General features: G+C 35.5%; 1 protein-coding gene across 2 annotated transcripts in view; it reads right to left on the minus strand.

Annotated features, from left to right (window-relative positions):
- Positions 1 to 20,865, minus strand: part of VCAM1 (vascular cell adhesion molecule 1) — a 31,405-nt gene extending 10,540 nt beyond the window's left edge. Inside the window, exons 1-2 of one of the 2 annotated variants that reach the window (XM_021525105.3) lie at positions 2,712 to 20,865; positions 1,033 to 1,123 (exon numbers count right to left, since the gene is read on the minus strand). The gene's annotated coding sequence lies outside the window, so the exon portion shown is untranslated. Of the gene's footprint in view, positions 1 to 1,032 lie in introns of both variants that reach the window. The other variant, XM_077785467.2, reaches the window with a different exon arrangement.
- Between the last annotated feature and the right edge of the window lie 611 nt (positions 20,866 to 21,476).

Here is a 21,476-nt window from a genome sequence, read left to right on the forward strand (position 1 = left end):
GAAAAAGATAAAGAAACATCTTAAGAAAGTTTTATCATCTGCTTTTTTCCTTTTCTGGAATTTCTTAAATACCGTATGCAAAAAGAAATGCATCTACTTCCTCCATTATCTTTCTCAGGCACCAGCTTTTCCGTTAGGACACTTCCTGTCTGGTTAGTCTGAAGGCAACCAGAACCCACAAAGATGCCAGATAAAACAATACAGAAGTGTGATAATTTGGGTAGACTACAGAATAGCTATTCTCTTATTTTCTTCTATTCAGAAGCATTGTCCACTTCACAGAAAGAACAAAAATTTAATCTAATAATAAATAAAAGCCACTAGAGAAAAAGTCCCTACTTGTTATCTTAGTCTTCTGTTACTGGCAATAAACACACTGTGGAAATTCCAAACTTTATTTCTAAAAAACCAAAAGTATTATTTTAATGGTGCTAGATTTAAAAATTAAACTGTTGGATAGCCTTGAAATCCACATGCTTCAAGTGCCAAATGTTGTATTCCAAGCCAAATTTTATTAGTTTGGATAGCTGAGCTCCCATTGCCTTCATAGTGACATAGGTAAAAAGAAGTTTCCCTCCTGAAATACTATCTAGTGTATAACAAGATTAAAATTCAAATATAAGCCTTGGAGTATTCAAAATCTCTTTGGGAATTCTAGACTAAGATTTCAGATTCACTTTTATTTTGATCTGAATATACCAAGGCATATCAAAATAATTTGTTCTCATTGGAGAAAACGACAAAAAGCCTCAGACAAAACTCATTCAAAATGGACAGAGTGAAAAAATAAAGTGGGCCTTGGGTCAACATGCAGATGATAGCTAGAACTCAGGATATGGCAAGGTAAAGTCAGATGAAAACATTTAAGAAGGAATATGAGGAAGTTACTTAATTCCCCCAGTATTCCACAGGAAATTCTAATACAATTAAATCTTGTTGTGTACTTTATTAAAGCCTGTATTTCATATGGTCAGAAGAAGTTTATCAAGACAGTGGTGGAGAACTTTTTGACCAAGCTTTCTTGTTGCTCACCAGCAGCAGCTCTGCAATACACTTGTTCATCAGTCACTTCCCTGTTTCCCACATCCTTCCTGCTGTTCAGTGATGAGGTACATGGATGTCCCTACGGACCAAGAAAGAAAAAGGGGAACGATGAAAGCAAAATCTGTAACAGACCATTCCACCTTCAAGAAATACTGAACTTGGATCCTCCTACAAAGGCTACTGAAAACTGCATTGCTACTAATGGATTATCCTTCAATTTATCTTCCAGAATATATTAATTTTTATTCTCTTACAATGGTTTATATTCTGAAATACTGTGCTTGGCTGGGTATTTTTGCCGCCTTGTGTTATAGAAATGTTATCTTTTTTGTCCCAGAGTGGACAGGCTAGAAATATTACACAGATGTCAGAAAGTCATTAAATGAATTAACTTTGCAGGATTGAAGATTAATAATTTTTAAATCTTCCATATAGGTAAGGATTACAGGGACCACTCATTTGGTTTTTTTTTTTTTTGGTTTGTTTGTTTTTTTTAAGATACACACAAATGAAATCTCTCTTTTACCTAGATTTCGTCACCTTCCCCTCTCTGGAGGTGGACTGGAAGTCCTGAAGAAACTGACCATCCAAATAGAAACAACTGGGAATGAACTAATTTTTACTTCCATCAAGCCAAAATGACATGTGTTCAAGAGAAACATTTTTCAGTAGCAAAATATGTATGTTTGTGTTCCTGTACACATACTGATAAATCAAGTAATGCTTGAAACCAGCTGCAACTCTATGAACGGCCTGGCACCCTGCTTTTGTCTCTTGAATGTGCTCTACCCTAAATAAAAAACATGCTGTTTTGTCATTTGGACTATTTCCCTCTTTCCTTTTTCTCCCCCCCAAACAGTTAGGCATCACCTCAACTGCTTTGGTTATTAACACTTTCACAAAAGGAATATGACAAAGTAGGAGTGGCTAAGTGATAAAAACCATAAGCAGCTGAATTTTTCTCAGCAGGGTAAGAAAGATGAGAGTTACTGGAATTTATTTCCCCTTCCCAGACAATTACTTGGCTAGGCATCAAAGCCCTGGCCCCTGTAGTCTGATATAGACAACTGAGCAAGAATGACTTTCATAGCTGTGTCACCTTTTATCACAGACCATGTTACTCTCTCATGATAAGAGAGGCAACTTGAGAAATGTGTCACATGTTTGAAATTGCTCTCAGGCAGGATAAAAGTCTGTACTGAATTAGTATGAGAAATACCTGACTTCCAACATTCTGATACTTCTTAGCCAAGGATTTCTCCTGAAATTTCCCAAGACTGTATGTGAATACCAAATTATAAGTAACAGATGGTTTAATGACCCTCTTGGTTGGAAAATATTGCATTGTTTGACTTAATTTCTTACTATAGTTATCTCCACACCATGAGGAATGGCTATTGGCAGCTCTCTTTTAACAGCTCAGGTCCAGGCAAACCTGAGCTGAATGAAATCACCATTGACTAAGTGAGATGACCATGCACAAAATGCTAGGGCTTTCACTTGGAAGCTGGGACATCTGCATGGGAAAGGGAACAATTCTGTGCAATCCACAGTTTTCAACAGATAAAGAAGACACAAATGTTTCAAAAGCAGCATTGAATCCTTTTGTGGATCAAGGATCATCCAGTTAAGTTCTCATAGGCTCATGAGCTTGAGATTAATCTTACCTCTGTAGTGCCTTTCAGTACTCAGGATCTCAGCAGCATGGTGACTTGGATCTGCAAGACCATCAGGGTCCAGGCACAGGAACTTCCCAAGATGTATGATGATGAATTCATTAAGAATTTAAGCAAATCATCTTACACCGAGTCCCCTAGATTATTTGAATGAATGTAATACAAACATCTCACACTAAAAATAACACTCTAGGAATTCTCTATTATTGATTTAAAATTGTTTGATATAAACCCATCAGCCTGTAAGTGATCTATTATTACATTTTATTATACTGATTCACTGCTATGGCACCAAGATCCAGCTGCTGACTTTGCCTTTCTTGCACTCTCGAGTGTATTGTGCCATGACTATTGAATTTTTGTGGCATGAAGAGATTTTCATTCTACCTCTTAAGGGCAGCATATGGATCCTGCTGTAGCTCATGGTTTCACAAAATGTGCTGTGACATAGCAAATACAGTCTATCAACAATTTAGGATTTCAGACAATTTAAGAAAATTTGTTTCACTTTATCCTGCATATTGTATTTATTAATGGGATTATTTATTTTAAATATATTTTTCTAATTCATTAATTAGAAAATTAATAAATAAAAATTATATTTAAAGATTACTACAAGATTTGCACATTTAACTTAAAGAAGGATAAATTTTCAGGTCAAGTCTACAGTACAGAATGATTGTAAGTATGATGAGAAATTTATCAAAAGGTTGAAAATTAAGCAGTGTATATGTATGTGTTCAAAACTCTGTAAATACCCAGGAAGAAAGCAATTACTAAATTAATCTGCACTCTTTACTAGTTCCTACTAGCTCACCATATTCCCTTTTTAATAAAAGAAACAACTACTTTCTAAGTAGCTTCTTTTTAAAGGATTTTACAGTTGATAAATGCTACTAATTTAGACTAAAGCTACAGATGGTTATAAAGATGAATAAATGAGGAGACAACAATCCTGCACAACATTCCTTGTGAAGTTAATTTTGTTTTGTGAGTCACCTGTAAACTTACCTTGATCTTTTACTTTCTTACTCTTCCTAAAACATCTAATATTTCAATGAATGCATTTCATATCGTGGCACTAAGCCATTTTCATAAGGATTGCTATAATGTGCCATTTAAGATTCAGTTTATCCTTCCAAGGCTGTTTTAGACAGAAAATTAAAGCAGAAACTCAGACAACCACATTAGTGTTTTGACTGGCAAACACAGTTACCTATGGGACTTGAGCACAAATAGCACTTTTCTGGCACATAGCTGTAAAGCAAACCATTGTGAATAACTGGAAATCCTGTCAGGATCTAATTAGCAGAAATAGGGCATAAAACCAAGAGAGAAGTTGTCTGTGACTTCTTGGTAATCTCATGATTATGGAGTGACATCAGTTACAACAATTTCATAGTAACTCCTTAAAGTAAGTAAGGATTAAACACAGGGCAAGCCTAACTTGATATGTGATTGGAACTTCAGTTTCACCTTGGCTGTAATAGCTGGCTGTGTCTCAAAAGCAAGACCTCTACATTATTCAGAGGGCTCTCTGGAGCTCATGGAATGTCAGGGGCCTGCAGGGAAAGCGAGTGTAGCCTGGATTGTCACGTCTGGGTTTACAACACACAGAAGTGTTCAGGAACAGTGAGAGCAGCTTGATGCTTCCCATATGAATATGCAGGAACTACCCAGGAAGCTTTAAAATCTTGCTGTTAAAGAGAAATGAAATCTGCCAATGTAACAGTGCTTTACAGAGACATAAATTCCACAAGTTCTTCTCTGAGAAACTTACTAGTCAAGGTATGCATGAATGTCAGACTCTGTCACAAATGCATTTGTAGAATATTCAGGGTCCACATATTAAGAGGCTATTTGAAAGAATGTTAAAACAATTTATTTTATCATGAGTTCTTTCTATGTTAAAACTTAAAATCTTTCTTAAAAAAACAGGAATCATTTACAATTGCTCCACAAAACACAGTAATTAATGCAAATAGATAAAAGAACAAAAAACAGAAAAAAATGATATATGGGAAGTAGGTATTAAGGAAAATTCTGAAAACAATATTAAATAGTCTTCCTTTAGTATCTCAAATATTTCACGAAATTTTTTTTCTTATGAAGTAGCTCAAATGAAAGGACAAGTGGTGCTAGCACATAGAGTTAAGATAAAAAATATTACAGAGAATATTCCTATTCTCGTATTATTTCCACATATTACAAAACACATTACATGTTTTGCATTGGAGGTTATACTTTTTAACTACTTTTGCCAAAAGGAAACTTTTTCATAATTAAGTGCTGCTGCTGTTTCTCCCTTATATTTAGAACTATTTGCTTATTATCTTTTCCAGTGTGTATTAAAAGAAACACAACTGTACACCAAAGCATTTGACAGAATGGTGTGCTTTTGCAGGACAAAGAATGTTTTTCCAGTTAATTCAATATTCCTCTAAACCTTGGTAAGAATAATGGAAAGTAGTCCAGAAGCTGGCTAGTACCTGACATCTCACTCCTATTTCCCCATTTCCAGTCTTTTGGGACTGAAATCCTGTTTGGATGTGCTCATGAGTGTAGTTGTTACAAAGAGATGGAAATGGACAGAATACACCTACAGTAGATGAGTCAGAATTTTTCAAGCCAGGATCCCATCCCTGACACAGGTTAAAAGCAGATTAAATGATAAAATCTTGAGAATGGTGGAAACACAAGTGATACAATTGCTTACACATGGACTCAGAGAGAAATGGTCTCTGCACTGGGCCTGTGTATTTGGGAGCATAATTCAATACAAGAAAAATCCTATGAGCAAATGAAATTTGAGAAATATCCAAGAGATTTGGAAATACAATTTTACAGATGCATTTCTAAAGCTTGCAGCCTTTTAAAACTTATCCTAAACAGCATAGAAAAATAGAAATTAATAGTATTAACTAACACTATTTCAATTAGAACTAGGAATCACCTGCTCTGTTCTGCCTCTCTAAAACCAGCTCTGCTGCTTTACTCTCCTCTTGCACTATACTACTGCAAAACCTTTTCCTCCTGCAACTTCAAAACAATCTCTGTCATTTCTGAATCTAGAACGCCACTGAACTTTATCAACTGAGCTCTTAGCATCCCATCATTGCACAGAGCCTGTGTCAAAGTTTGGAACTGTCCCACGGCTGTTGCTGCCTGCCAGGGCACTGCTCCCAGGCCATCTCAGTCCTGGTACCACAGTTTGGCTGTGTCACCATCAGCTGATTTTGCACTACAGGTGTCAGAGAGCTGCTTGTTGGCGCCCACTTGTAAACCATAAGATTTCCCCAAATTAATCATATCACCTTCTTACTTAGGTTTGCTTTCTTGGCCTAGTCTAAAGCCAAGGGACGCAAACAGAGAATCTTCAAGATAACACTATTATTGTCCTCTTCAGCTGTGTAATGACTTACTAAATGATTTTTAACCCTGAAAACACCACATTTACTAACACTGCAAACTGGAATGACTGAAAGGCTAGGAAGCTGCTTTGCTTGCTTCACTGCAAGCACAGATTGCTGTAACTGAAGTCATGAGGAACATGATAATTTATAGAGCTCCTGCTATGCTGGGCTGCTCAGCCCAGGCCTCAAGGGCAAAGCATGGATGTAGTTCAGAAGGTTGTCTTTGCCACAGAACAAAATTTTGCAAATTTTATCACAAGAATACATATCTTTACTTGAAGAGTGGAAGTTGGCTTTGTAAAACAGCTTGAAAATCATGTAAAAATTGATCTCAAAATGCAAAGTTGTTCCAAATGTAATATATTAAATAGAAAATCTCTAATACATATAATCAAAATCACTTTTCTTTCTGTAGTGTTTCTTTCCATTCTCTTGGAAGGAAGTTAGCATTTTTCATTATAATAGCATCTATTATCTCTCTTTAAGCATTTCTCAATTTTAGCAGAGAAGACTCCGCCTTCTCCCAATACACAATAAACAAATCTTTTCTAAGGCTTCAGTCCTTTTCAAAGTCCCAAAGTCACACATGGGATAAAGAAAGAAACAGGATGTTAAAGTAAATTACACAAAAATAGGAAGAAGGTTGTTTATGAAATGGCAACCAGAGTCCTGACATATACAGTATTCTCACTGTTTTTTCCTTTGCCATAAGTTTTCTGACCCTTCTGTTTTTTTGTTTTGTTTTGTTTTGTTTTGTTTTCTGGCTGATTTATTAATCAGCTTTTTCTATCACTATGGCAAAGGCAAATATCCTCTGGAAGGAAGATATTTTCCCTCCTCCACACTTCCTCTGGGACAGAAAAGAAAGAACATCAATTTATTATCCTGCCAAAGCTGGCCACCTGGACAGACACCCATCATTCTCAGAACAGAAATGCAAGACTAGAGTGTGCTCTGGCAAAATCTGCCTGAGGAACAGATCATTTACCACAACTGCCTTTACTGTAGTTCCAGTGTTTAACTTACAGCAATAGTCAACAGCAGTGGCTTCAGCAGAAGATGAAGACTGCTCATAACTGGCAAAGTTCGCTGTTCAGTTCTTTAAATAATGTCCTTATTTGCTGAGATTATGTCTCCTGATTTGAGGTATGACTTCCTTCTTTAGCTTGTCTCACTTTTCTGCAATTATTCCTTCAACAGTGAAAAACCACAAAATTGTTTTAGAAGTCAAAACCCATTCAGAATGAATAATGCATACAAACACTGGTAAACACTGGTGCATATAAATTTGTCTAATTTGAACATATTATCTCTGAAAACAGAAAGAAACTTCACAAAAGTTTCCCAGCTACAAATTATTGTATAATCAGACTGTATCAGCTTCAGGAATCACAACATACTTAAATCAAGGAAATACAAAACATTAACTGGAAATGAGAGGAATTCTTACTTATTAAATCACAGTTCATGATAATCTTAAAATTAAAAAAAAAATCTTCCTCATTTCATCTATGCTGTGATACTTATAGCACTTGAACTGCTTGTATTTAGTCTGTGACCTTTACATTTGACCTTTAATTGAAATAAGTTATAGAAAGGCAGATAAAAAGACATTAAAAAAAAAAATTAAGGTTTATTTAGTGATTTATGTATATACTGCAGATTACTATTGAAAATGTTTTCTGTACGCTACCTTTATTAAAGGTACATAAACACATATTTGTTTTCTGATGCCACAAAAATGCTGTATCTGCATCTATTTTGTCAGGATTAACCATCATTTTAACAATGAATTTATTAGTCCTATTCTCCACACAACAGGGAATTTATATCTTAAATAATCTCAGATATATTTAACTCTCAATTAATTTAAAAATGTTTTTCTCAATTTGCAGATGAATGCAAATATCACCAAGTTGTTTGCATGCATACAAATAGAGGCCAAAGACTACTCTTTCTGATGGAAACTGTCATTTGACTTGCCTAATAAGCTCAAAGGAAATGGAAACACTGTGAATGAACTACAAAGGAAAGTTTAAAACTTATCTGTAGTACCAAAAGGAGAGAAAATGCTTCCTATTCCAAGTTCTATTGGAATACTTCTAGGCAACTCAAATGTTGAACAAATGTATCTATATACTGAATTACATTAATCTTCAAAAGTACTTTATTCCCTACATGCACATAAAATCCATATACAAGCAATTAAGGAAGTCATTCCCAATTTCAGTTCTCTTCAAAAAATGATTGAAAAATATTTTTAATTGAAAACCAAGAAATATTCACCCATCTCTTCTTTTGATTTTGACGCAACTGTCATGCAGGTTCTCCAACAGAACACAGAATTAATCTCCCTGATCCAGGTACCAAACTGCTTTCAATATCCTGGCTGACTTTTCTCCTTGTGTAAAACATTCCATTTCTTATAATATTATTATAGTTGGGGTCTTTTAGTTTATATTCTAGTCATATTTTTATAAATGTCTATCAGCATTGTCATGTAGTAAAGCATCAGAGATAATAATAATAATAGAGATCATATTAATTTTGGGGAAAAATCAAGGCAGTTGAGAGGCACTAAAATTTCTTATTTGCTTCTCTGTGGAGAAATGTGTGACCAGAATGATTTGGCCATACAACGTGCATGAGTCTATCTTAATGAGGGCCCTATAAATTGTGCCACCAAACAGGTACTGAAAGTTCATAATTTGCAATAATTTAATAAAATTATTGGCAAGGATTAGCAGTAGCCATTGAATTTTGATTCTTTTGGACCAATTCAAAGAGCCTTGTCTTCTTTTGGAAGGACTTCAAAATTATGAATGACTGCCGAGAAAAGCAGCCTTTGCTAGGAAAAGACAATACAATGCAATAGGTCAGTGGAAGTTCCCCTCCAAATTTTTTTACATGCAGCCTTTTAGGGAGCAAAGGGAGGGAGGACCTTCCATCTGAAATAATAAACTCTAACTCCTTTACAGAAACCTATGGTTACAGAAACACAGGCATTCACACAATTATGTTAAAGAACATTAGGTGCTTCTGCAGTCTCCACCCTGAAATGGTTTCCTGTTTTTTAAAACCTAGCTACTGATGCTAAATGCTAAAAGATTTGCTTTAATACAACTCATCTCATTACAGCCCCTACATCCTGCTTGTAAATCTGTCACTGAATTTAAGCTTTCATCCAGCTGTGAAGTCTGTCCAAACTGACCTCTGTTACATGCCAAACTAGAACCTGGCGTCAACTTTCTTGAGATAAGGACCTGTCTTCTCATTTTCACTGTGGGATACCTCATGTTTCTGAGATTCTACAGGAATAGTTAAAAGCCCTAAAAGTACATACAAAGAAAGGGAATTGAACCACTGAACTAAACTCATCTTTTAGTTCTTGAAGAATTTGTTCATATAGCTATAGGGTTAGATATAGACTTTAAAAACATTCATTAAAACCATAAAGATACATTTACAGAAACACAGCTTCACAGGATAAAAGCAATTAGTCACGGATCAAATACTGTTAATAAAATGGAAGTGCTTTGTACTTCCAAACTTGTTCTAGAGAAGATGACTATTGATCAAAACACTTTCTTAGAAACTCCCACATCAATAGCTATATGTAGAAACAAAAAAAAATTACATAGTCAAATCTGTATTGACATCATTTGATTAAACAAAATCCATCTCAGGGTCCCTTCCAAGGCATATCTCTGTTCTAGTTCATTTTCTCTTGGTTAAAAAGAGACTGAATCAGGTTTCTAAGAAACCTGGAGAATAGATGTTTAGGAAGTACTGCCCTTCCAGGTTATGCCAAAGATCTTAGAAGACTTTCAAATTACTTCAGATTTTTTTTTCTTGTAAAATATGAATTCTCTGAATAAAGATGTAAAATGAGAATTTCTCTAGAATGTCTTCATTTGCTTAGTATGTTATTTTTTCCCTGACATCACAAGCAATATTTTTCAAAGTCCAGGCTACAACAGCATGAAATCCACTTAGACCTGCACTCCTGCATTACTCTGATCTGATTTTCAGACTTTCATGAAACCTCCATGGTTCCTAAAAAAAAATTAAAAAAAAAAAATCACTACAGAATCATGTCCTAGATAAAATCTGAAAATATTTGACATCCCTTTTGATATTTTTAATTTTTTTTCAATCTGTTAAGCTTTGAATCATGATCATTTACTACACATATTAATGCCTGTATACATCCATATTTTACAAATACAGCATTAAATGTGTTTTACAGTTCTTGCTCATTCAACCATATTGGAGTTTAAAACTTTATAACCAGTATTTTAGCAAATTTCAGACTGGTCATAGCAAAGTCCTCAGTACATCTCATGGTATAAATACTACCCTTACAAAAGAATTTTTAATATCCTGCATCCAAAAACATATAGTTGACATTCCTTATTTTAAGATGTTTCTTAAAACACTCAAAACACTGATTTTTTTACTTTTACATTTTTTTTTTTACCAAAAGCTTCAGTTATTTCCAAATGGAATTATTAGCCAAGTATGGTGTATATACCATACACACCCCTGATCAACTTTCAGAACAAATAAATCTGTCTCAGGTCTTGCCTGCACCAGGATAGTCCTAAATGCACATACATTGCAGCTCAACAGCACAGCTGGTCTGCTGGAGCTGCACTCCCATGGTCTCTGTCAGTATGACATGCTATGAAGAAATTTTTGCAATTAGATATTTTATTTTAAATTGCTATTAAGGATGTAAATCTACAAGCTATAAAATGGGAAAGAAGATAACTCAAGTTTGTATGTTCCCACATACATTTTTTCCCCCAGGAAATCTTCTGTTTCTATAGGAAAAGAGATATATTGATTGTGGTAAAACGTGAGGCATTGGACTGTAAAGCAGACTCTTTGCACCTGCATTTTGTCTCATTTAAAGTTACTGAACACTGTCATTTCCTAATTAAAGTAGTAAGGAATGTTCATTACTCTGAAAATTCAGGTGTTTAACTTAGGCAATCGAAGTTAATAGAGTTGAGGTGCTCCAAAGAAGTGGGTAGAAAACAGCAATAAATTAATCAGTGGCAGTTGTCTTTCATGTTTTGATGATCTATGCTGAGTATGTTGGCCTAGGTACAATATAAACACATGTATTGAAATCAGTACATCTATTATCCTCTGAATAAGCTGCAAGGGAGGAGAAGGTTTTTAAATCCTGTTACTAATAGGAATTGCTATAATAGCTTCATGATTGTGAGGAAATGCTTTGAGATTACAGACTAAAAAAAGAAGACATAACAGAGCTACAGAAAAAATGGCCTTAGGCCATACCCAGCTTCTAAACTCTTTTTACATGAGAAGTAACACCCATTTTGTCCTATTTCCTACATCCAAAACCACTTCTACAAGGAAAGAACACCAAGCAAGACCAAGATTCTCACAGCAATTTCCCTTGACAGCAGCTCCCATGTTTTGCTATACTAAGTGAACCTAAATTCCAGCCAGCTCAAAGGAAATGACACTCTTGAGCAGAGACTGCGACTGGAACAGCACAGCTGTGGAGCCCTTTGGTTACACAAAGAAAGCACTCATTTTTCAGAAATGGGCCTGATAAAGAACTGTTCTGTTACAGGCCATCTTATAAAACAATAAAGCTGAGATTAATGAAGCTTGGATGAGGAGGAACTCACAGCTAACAGCCCAGCACCTGTGAAGAACTCAGGTGCCTGAACCCAAGCAGCCAGCAGTGCCTGCTGTGAGCCCCTTCACAGCACAGGTTCCTCTGGGCTCCTAAAAGAAAATCTTAAAATTAACCATTGAAAATCCATCCAGAGAGCTCATCAAGCAAAGAACAACAATTGGACCATGGAGAGAAGAACCTTGTGCAAAATTTATATTCAACAGTGATCCCCCAACTGTGGGGGATTTTGTGTGATGTAACACTTGTAGTATGGAGTTACAACGGAAAAAGTACTGAAATCTGGCATCTTTATATTTTTCACCATAGAAAGACTACAATAAATACACAAAAGTATGTGCTCTGGAGGTTTCAAAAGCTTCAGAATAGTCAAAGGTTAGATTTCTTCTTGGAGATATTTTCCAACCTTAATGATTCTGTGATTACTATTATCTCCATGTTCAAACTCAGATGAACCTATGCTATGGGGCAAAACTTTGCTCACATTAGACTCTTCTGCTGCACCTAGTTTTGGTACCAGTCCTTACCAGCTAGATGTCCCATGAACAATAGACTATGTTATACAATGACAAAAATAAGAGCCTACCTTTTACCATGTTTACAATATACATGATTTTATGTACAATAATTTCCTTTTGGCCAGTCTGATGTTAAGCAAATGCCTTCCAAATATGGCAGTAATCTCTACTGATGCAGTGGAGAATAGGAAGTCACAGTATAAATATCTAATGAGCAAAAACATGTAAAAACCCTGTACCTTATGAGAGGACAGCTACAAAGAGAAATGCACCCTCTTCCTCTCTGCCAAGAAGTTTTGCAGTACTGCAATGGCAAATGCCCCAAGCTACTTTGGTGAGGTCAAAACTGGTGAAGCACAGCTGTGAAAAGCACTGAAACAATTTACATGCTACTGTTTGAAAAGTATCTACACAATGCTTTTACAAGCATCTAGATCTCCAGAGAGACAAAACTGTTCTCAGATTCAAATGAAATTAAAATATTTCCTCCTTCACTATCTCATGTCTATACTTCCTTCTTGGTTATCATGGGCCCAGCATCCTCTGGTTCTCTGTAACTGTTGGGCACTTTTGTCCATGCAAACAACAATAACCTAGAATGATTAAGACAATGTGCTGAATAAGGTAATTTGTTCTGACATTCTGTCTTTACAAGTACATAAAATATAAAACACTGACTATTCTCCCGTGGTAGAACAATTACAAGTGCTAGCATTTAAATTCACAGCAGATATATAAAACTTCCAAACCTTTCTTGCAGTATCATCTCTTAAGTCCCTGCACTCTCCTCTTTCAACTTCTTTTCAGCTACCAGTAAATTAGGACTTATTTTGAAATTCTTCTTTCTGGTCATTAGTTTTTCATCTTATTTTCAGTAGTTCAGTTTGACTACCTTCTTCCTTATGAAATCACCTGCATCTTTATACACTAGTTTCAGCACACCCACTTTTCCTTTGCATATTTATTTTGTCTTCCCAGTTAATCAGAGGGTAACCTCAGAATTGCTTTTGTTTTCTTTAAAGACTTTCTTCTACACTGACAGGTCTTGCCTTTCCTATCACCATACTTGCTCTTGGGACTTTTTCCAGTCCCCTCAAAATCACATGCTAAATGTTCTCATTTCCATTACAATATGCCTTTCCAAAAGTCAGTTTCTTACACTTTGAATTACAGCCAATCTCTCATTCAGTATGCTGAACAACTCTCTTATGCCTTTGCAAACATTTCCTTGCCAGCACCAGGAAAAAGTTAGCAAAATCACTCAGGTGAGGACATTTTCAGAAGCCATTAATGCTTCCAGGCACTACTGAATGTAGTCTGCAGTTGCCCTGATAATTAAAACTAGTATAACTGTAAGATATTTTATAGCAGGCATATTTGTAGGTATTTAACCTCGTTGCATGTCCTGTAACTTCCAGTACTAGCTAAATTCTCAAACTCCTTTCTTCCAAATACTTAGTATTGTGCGCTCTCACACTATTGTTCTTTTCCCACCTAGTTCCTGCTCTGTCACTCAGTTACTTCATTTGTACAAAATCAGTACAATTAATTAAGATTTCCTACTATTCTTTCTTTCTGTTATCTGTTGGAATGCCCCCACCTACTTAGTATTCAGAAAAAATTTTCTGATATATCGAAACTGAAACCTACTCCAGGAGAATAAAGGAAAAAGAAAATGATTGCATAAAACATAGTATTTATGAAATGAAACAAAACAAGATAGGATTAAAAAAGTACTCTTGATACAAAGTACAGTGCAGGCTCTCAGAACACCACACAATTTCAAAACTGAAAAAAAAATTAGATGTTACTTCACAGGTATGTATTTCTGATCATTAGTTGTGCAAAATACTGAAATATATACATAACAGCAGTAGAGGGTATTCATTCCAGTTAACTACATCATAGAAGCCTCATACATGTTTAAGTGTTTTGCAAAAAGAATCCTTACTGTCATTAAATAAGAATTGTAAATGAAGGTATAAATATGCAAGAAAACATCACTGTAGTTGGCATATCAGTCAGGAGCAAACCCAGAGACCCATAGGTTTTGTTAAAAAATCTCTAACAAACTTTTACTACAGCAATCACATCTTAATTGTTCTGAACAAATTTTGTATGTATGTACTAAAGCAGACACTGTTTAATGAGCGTTTGAAATATGTGGAAATACCCTTGTAAAAGAGGAAATGGAAATCCCCCTTCACAACCATTATTAATTCAAAATATTTTATATAAAACTGGTATCATAGTTATGGATGTAGTTCAATGTTTATTAATATGGAAAAGATCTTGCATTCTGGAAATTTTGTGAGGATTTGTAGGGGCCCTTATGGTTCCAGAATTTCCTGCTTGTAACTATTCTTTCTCAGCAAAAACTTAATATGTTAGATATTAGTCCCTTCTTTAACTTATGTTGGAATAACTCTTGTATTTCACATGACTAGACTAGAAGGAAAAAGAAAAGGAATGTACATGGTCAAATTAACTCCTGCTTCAAGCAAATGCTGCAGCCAGACCAGGCACAGGCAAGTGAGGCTCTTTCCTCTGGCTTGTCACCCTGGTTATGAACATTCTCATCTTTTTCTTTAATCCTCACCTGTGCTGGAGCAAGTTGCTTTTAGACATTCCTGCTGATAATAAAAATATTGCAGCTTAGAACTTCAGTACCAGTCAAACCTTACACTCAGAGAGAAAACAGAGAGAAAATTAAAAAAAAAAAGAGTGAGGGGCAAGATGGAATCTCTGTCCTTTCCCCACACCGTGGGTCCCGGAAGGAAGGCGGTTTATGGGTGAGGAACTTTGGGAAAGCTGCATTCAGTCCTTGGGCAGGCAGATGGGGGTCACTCCACATAAACTATTACAGCAATATTAACAGTTGCAACAGGAGATGAAAAGGAGGGTGTGTGTCTTTCCACAATCTGTCCCTTAACTGCAAATGCAGTTGGCAGGTTTGGGTCTGAATCCCGAACTGAGGCAAGCAGAAAAATGGTCTTTCAGCCTCAGCTCTTACTCTGTGCTCCACCTGCCTTGCTCAGCAGGCAGCTGGGGAGACACCGGGTACCTGAATTAGGGCAACCAATTTCGGGTGTCTCTGAAACACTGAGCCAACACTGGGAATTTTACATGTACTTTGCAATGCAGTACAGCAGCATATACTTACAGATGTTTGAAATAAACATAACTGATTTGGCACCTTCCAAGGATGCTAAATTAATTTACCAGAAACTAATTTTTATGGCAGAAGAGTGATTTTCAAGTGACTATTGCAGTCATAATTCAATGTATTCATAATAATAATCATCTGAAATTCTGATCTGTTCTTCAAATCAGTACACTGTAAAATGCCATGACAATGAAAAGCCTATTCAACATCCCATTAGAATGCTGTATATTTCTAATGCACTCCTGGCGTTTACAAGAAATTATCTTAATTGTAATAAATAATTGTTGATTTATTCAGAGCAATTAACAACCTCAAGAAATGCTAATGCTTTAATGTACTGTCTATCTTCTGCTGCAAGACTCACAAGGCTCTAGGCCTATTTCATACACCCTGCTTGGACTTCCTGTGAACAGTCACTAGCCATAATTTAACTATCCTGGTACTTTTAATATTTTATAAACACATGACCCTTAAAATACACTGCTTTGATGAACCATCTTGTGAATAAATTAATACAAGGATAGTGAAGTAAAATAAGCAGTTTCAATGTGTGATAAGCATCTTAAAATATTAATGTTTAGAATATCTTTTTAAACACATTCACAGATTCAAAGCACATTAAATTTATCAACTCATGCTATCTTCAGTTAACCTATGACACTAAAGCCAAAAACAGCCATGCTGGATTTTTTGCTGACTGGGCCTATTTAATGGCTGTTGCTGCAATCCAAAATGAGTAGTTTATTTAGTATCAGCACTTTCTTGAAAACAAATACAAAGTTGACAGTTATTTTTAAGAATGTGCTGTATCACACATTTAGAAAACACAAATAATGCCAGCAAACATGAAGGAGATGTACCTTATAGAGTGTCACAGGAAACAGAAATCTCACAGAACAAAAAGATCTTCCTATCACCAATAACTAGAATTTGGACCTGCTATTGTTTATTTAAAACATAGGGAAAACTCTGCTTCCTGCCACTATAGATGTATTTTGCTCCATATACAACATGACCCTTGACTTATAATAGACATTAGAGAAATCCTTTGCTTCCATTCATTTTAGCCACTATAGACTGAACATGCAGAAGGTTCAGCCAACATCCACACTACTTTAAAAGGATTTGACACATCATCAGAAAAAACAAAATATGAGCTTCCTTGAATTCTAGGGGGGAAGCACTTGAATGACAAAAAGGAAAAAAAGAAAAGCACAGAAACATTGCCAGGTCAGACAGTCCTGCTCCTTGTTGCTGAAGCAGCACAAAGCAAAACTCCCAGCTCTACAAGTATTATATCAGCCCGCCTGTATTTCTTAGGTTTTTTGAAAACCAAAACCTGCAGTCAGTTCTCCAGAACCAAGTGGTAAACTGCATGGTACAGTCCCTACTAAGGAAAAAAAATGTGTGATTCCTAAAGACATTACAAATTAAGGCAGTTTTTAATGAAGCATCAGAAATCTATGGTTAACTAAGAACAAGGCTCATGATATAAGTTGGAGGTATGGTAGCACTCACTGGATGGTTCCCCCCTTCCTGGGTAATCTACAGCATCTCTCTATTCAATGCAAATGGGCAGAGCAGCAAGTAGGTGTTGTCTCTAAAAGGTGTAAACAGAAATGAGAATTTTTCGTATGTTGCTGATAGAAGGGAAACACTTGATTATAATTTACTCTGAATTTTATTCCTAAATCCCAGCTCGTCACCATTTTGTTGATGGGGGCCCTTTATGTTTTCTATCTCTTGGAAAGCATAATTTTTCCCATTTAAACTTCACATACGTCCTTCTAGTATACTGATACTAAGTACAGGAGTTAAAAAGGACTTTGGAATCACCAAATACACAATAAAGCAGGAGCTGGCAAATTCAGTGTATCTTGAAATGGGAGGAAGATGTAAAAAAAAAAAGACTGCTGTGAAATTAATTTTTTTTTCTTATTTTTAAACAGATTGCTATGTTAAAAGTAATTGATTTTTTTGTTATTTGCTAACCTAAAGGATATTTGTTTCATTACTACTGGTTGTTCTAATAGCCTTCTACTAGGTTCTTCAAATTTGCAATCCCACTTCCCAAATTAATATACACCTACCTCTCTGTACATTTTATACAAACTTCTGAACTTCCTCCACTGTGCCCTCTGTCCACAGATGACTCCTTCACTTCTAGCTTCTCCTGAAGCTTCTTCAATAAACTTCCTGTTTTCTTGACAGTGTTGACTATGTCCATTATCTCATTTTCATTTCCAAGGAGGTGTCTTGCTCTCCAATTCCTTCCAGTCCCATTTTCTCCTCTTTGTTCCAACTTCTTTGCCCTATTTGTTTACCTGCTTGTTCCTTAACACTGTCCATGCAGGCTTACAGTTCTATGAATTTGCTTTGCTGACCTTCCTATGCTGTCTTGCAAATTCGTGAGCATTAAAATTCTGTAATTATATTAAGTTTTTTAAGTCGCCTTGCTCATCCTTTTTTTTGCTGGATTTTGCTTGCAGAAGTTCTGCAAGTTTTTTCCTAGTGACTGCTAACCTTGAAGCTTTCCTATAATTTCCAAATTATTTTCATGCTCATCCATACCTCTTCCTGTCACATTAATGATACACTGAACTCTGAAGGAACAATATGCCTTCTGCCATGATAAAATCCTACTAAATAAGTTATTTTTTGCATCTCTTTTGTGACAGATGCACATTTGTGTAATTTGTACAGCACTACCTCACCTCAACTATTGAACTCCTGTAAAAAAAAGGACTATTTCTTTATCAAAAGATCTTGTTTCAAACATGGCATGCTGCAGTGCAGACCCCTTCACTGCATAAGCAAAAGATATAAATGAAAAAGCCTAGAGGCTGGCTTTACTACAGATGGAAAGTTGTTTCTCTGATAGAGTTCTATTTACTTTCAAATGCTGAGACTTCAAAGTAATTATAAATTAAGACCTCCCCAGACTTCCAAAGCTCACAGATGTTTTGTTTATTTATTTTGTGCTTTAACAACTTTGACATTCTCCTAAGCAATTCTTAAGCTTAAACTGTCTACTTGCACAGACTTCCAGAGCTTCCAGATGTTTTTGTTTATTTATTTTGTGTTTTAAAAACTTTGACATTTTTCTAAGGAGGTCTTAAGCTTAAACTGCCTACTTGTGCTCTTAAATAGTAATTACTGGTTAGGAAAAGGTTTTCGTTTGCCTTGCAATTTTAATACAAACTGTATGAATATATTCTTATCTGACTTTTGTTTCAATTTGATCAATTACATATATTTGTTAACTAAAAAATAGTAAAAAGTAGAGATTATAGAAACTGACAAATCACAGTGAAAATATATGTATATAAAGACAACAAGTGTCTTACAATAACTAGCCCAGATATTTGCTTGAATGAAATGTATACTTGGTATACTTGGTATTGTAAGCCCCTTTACCTCTACCCTTAAAGTCATTAAAGGAAGGTTTAATGAGTGCATCAGGGTAGATTATTTTTCCCCTCTAGGCTGCTGGATCAAATCAGATGAGTGTGTTGATTTTCTGTGATTGCACACATGTGGTACACAGCTTATCTACTTCCATAAATAATAATGTATATAAACAGAAATATTTGAGCATATGTTTAAAAATCACAAATATGTTTAAGTTATGTTAAGGCAATGATGAAAAAAATACTTCTCAAAGCTTTTATCTGTGTAAGCAATCTTAAAACCATTTTACATCTGCTTTCTTTTTCATGTTTATATGCTTAGGTCTGTTTGTGCTAGAAAACACAAAAGGTAAGTAATTCTTCTCTCCTTAATTCCACTCCAGAAATTCTGATCCTGTTTTTGCTGATATTTATTGAATTCTAGAGGCTTTTTAGACCATATAACTCACAAAGCTTCACCCTGCTCACCAGCAGCACACGATCCCTTTGGACCATAGTGCCATCTAGCTTCTCTTTTCCTGACCTCGGTAATTCCATGTGTGGAATACAGTTGAGTGATGAAGCAAAAGAATGGCCAGGGAGCAATCTTAATAGAATTGTCAAGTTAGATGGCTATTTATCTAGACATACAGCTGAATTACGGGAGCCTGACAATAAACCCCTCTTTGATAATCCAAAAGTGAGAATAAAGCAGGTATTTTCCTTTGGCAAAGGTCTTATTGCTTCCCTTCAAAATGTGAAAATCAAGATCCTTGCTGATGCTCTAGGCAAGTTACCAATGCCTTTGGAAAAGCTCTGGAACCATTCCAATACTAATACACACTTCACAGGACAGCAAAGACAATGTGGCTAAATCCTTGCACATTGTTTCCTACAGAAAAATCTCTGCTCTCAAAGGTGCAAAATTTGAAGAGACTTGGAACATTCCTTGAGATGCCTAGAAAGGAAAAAGGCTAGAAAAAGTATCTTTCCCTCCACATGATGTGGTGGGAGGGCAATGGACTTCCTTGCACACACATGGAATCTGAGATCCACTGAAAGATGCCTGGGTTCCATTTGCCTTTGCAATATATGCAGGACCTAACTCTATGCAAGCATAAAACAAATCCAGCCCCTTTAAGGAGGTTATAACTTCAAAACAAGAGCTGCAGTGGTAGAACAGAAAAAGTGTTTTCCAGGTGTGGGTCTGACTCCTATCCTTGGCAGTTTCTGATGGACTACACAAGATCCAATCTAGTTTGCTTAATCTTTCTCTCTAATTCACTGCTGTGCTTGTTACTACCAGGAAGGACGGATAGATATTTCCTGCTGTACCCATGAGCATGGTTTGTTCCTCCAGTGGCACCATTACATTAACTTCTTACTACTGGAATGTCAAGTGTTTAATGCTGTTAATACCTAATATGAAAACACCTGAATCATCAAACATTAATTTCAGAATGAACATCCAGATAAAGATTTTCCACAAAAATCCTAATCAACCAAACTTTTTAAATTATCAGGGTATATTAAGGCCTTAATCCCTAAATAATTAACAAATTAATTGAGATTCCATTGAGATAACATAAACCATCTTAAGTCTGCAAAGAGATGAGGATAAATGGGCTACTAAATGTAAAGGTGGCATAAATGTGCAGCTCTTAGAGAGATGCAGGAGTTGGGGCCTTTTGCAATGGTCTTGTATGAGGGAGAACAACTCAGATCTTTGGCTGGCCCCTGTAAAAGAGCAGCTGTAGCTCAGCTGCCTTCTTGTTCTCAAAGAGCTGACAGACACAGCTGTCTGCACTGTGACAGCTTCCACTAGCATCAGACACCCTTGGTTAACAGCTACAGACAGCCTTAGCATCACTGAATGTTTTTATGGACATTCTTGCCAAAAGCTTGTCCATAGACTATCTGAATAAAATTATTTATACAATAGGTACCTATGCCAGCCCATGAATGGCTGGCACATAAACAGCTTTGTACACTTCTGTTTGAAGCCAAATATTGATGTAAAAATATTACCAAATATTTATATGACAACTGTTCACCAACTTTGTTCCCAAAATCAATTAACAGAAAACAGTATTTCAATATAGTACTGTGTAATTGATAAGAATAAGAAACAAAAGAACACTTCAGTATTTCTATAGGTATCTCATTTACAGATTTAAACTTATATGGTCCATTCAACTCTGATTAGGTTCATCACAATTGTTTTCAGATTACAGATAAGAATAACATATAATCACCTATTTTATTCATTAGGTTAACATAATATTTGTAGTGTTAAATGGCACTAAATCAGATAATGGCTATAATACTCTTAGTTTTACATGTAGTGGGTTTTTATTCTGAATTATTTGCTCCACAAGTTACTTTCACACAGATTCCTCAATATGCTTTTCCTAGAATATTTTTTACATTTGGGAAGAGATTTTTCATACATTTGTATACTTATGAGTCAATACTTTTTCTTTATAATTAAATTAAAATTGTCTCTGAAATCTAAAATAAATTAGGCCAACTGAATTATTAAAATTTGCATAAGCTATCAGATAATGACTTAATTGTTTTTTCTCAGAGTTGT

This window comes from Lonchura striata, chromosome 8, assembly GCF_050655825.1.
Source record: "Lonchura striata isolate lonStrDom1 chromosome 8, ASM5065582v1, whole genome shotgun sequence".
NCBI lineage: Eukaryota > Metazoa > Chordata > Aves > Passeriformes > Estrildidae > Lonchura > Lonchura striata.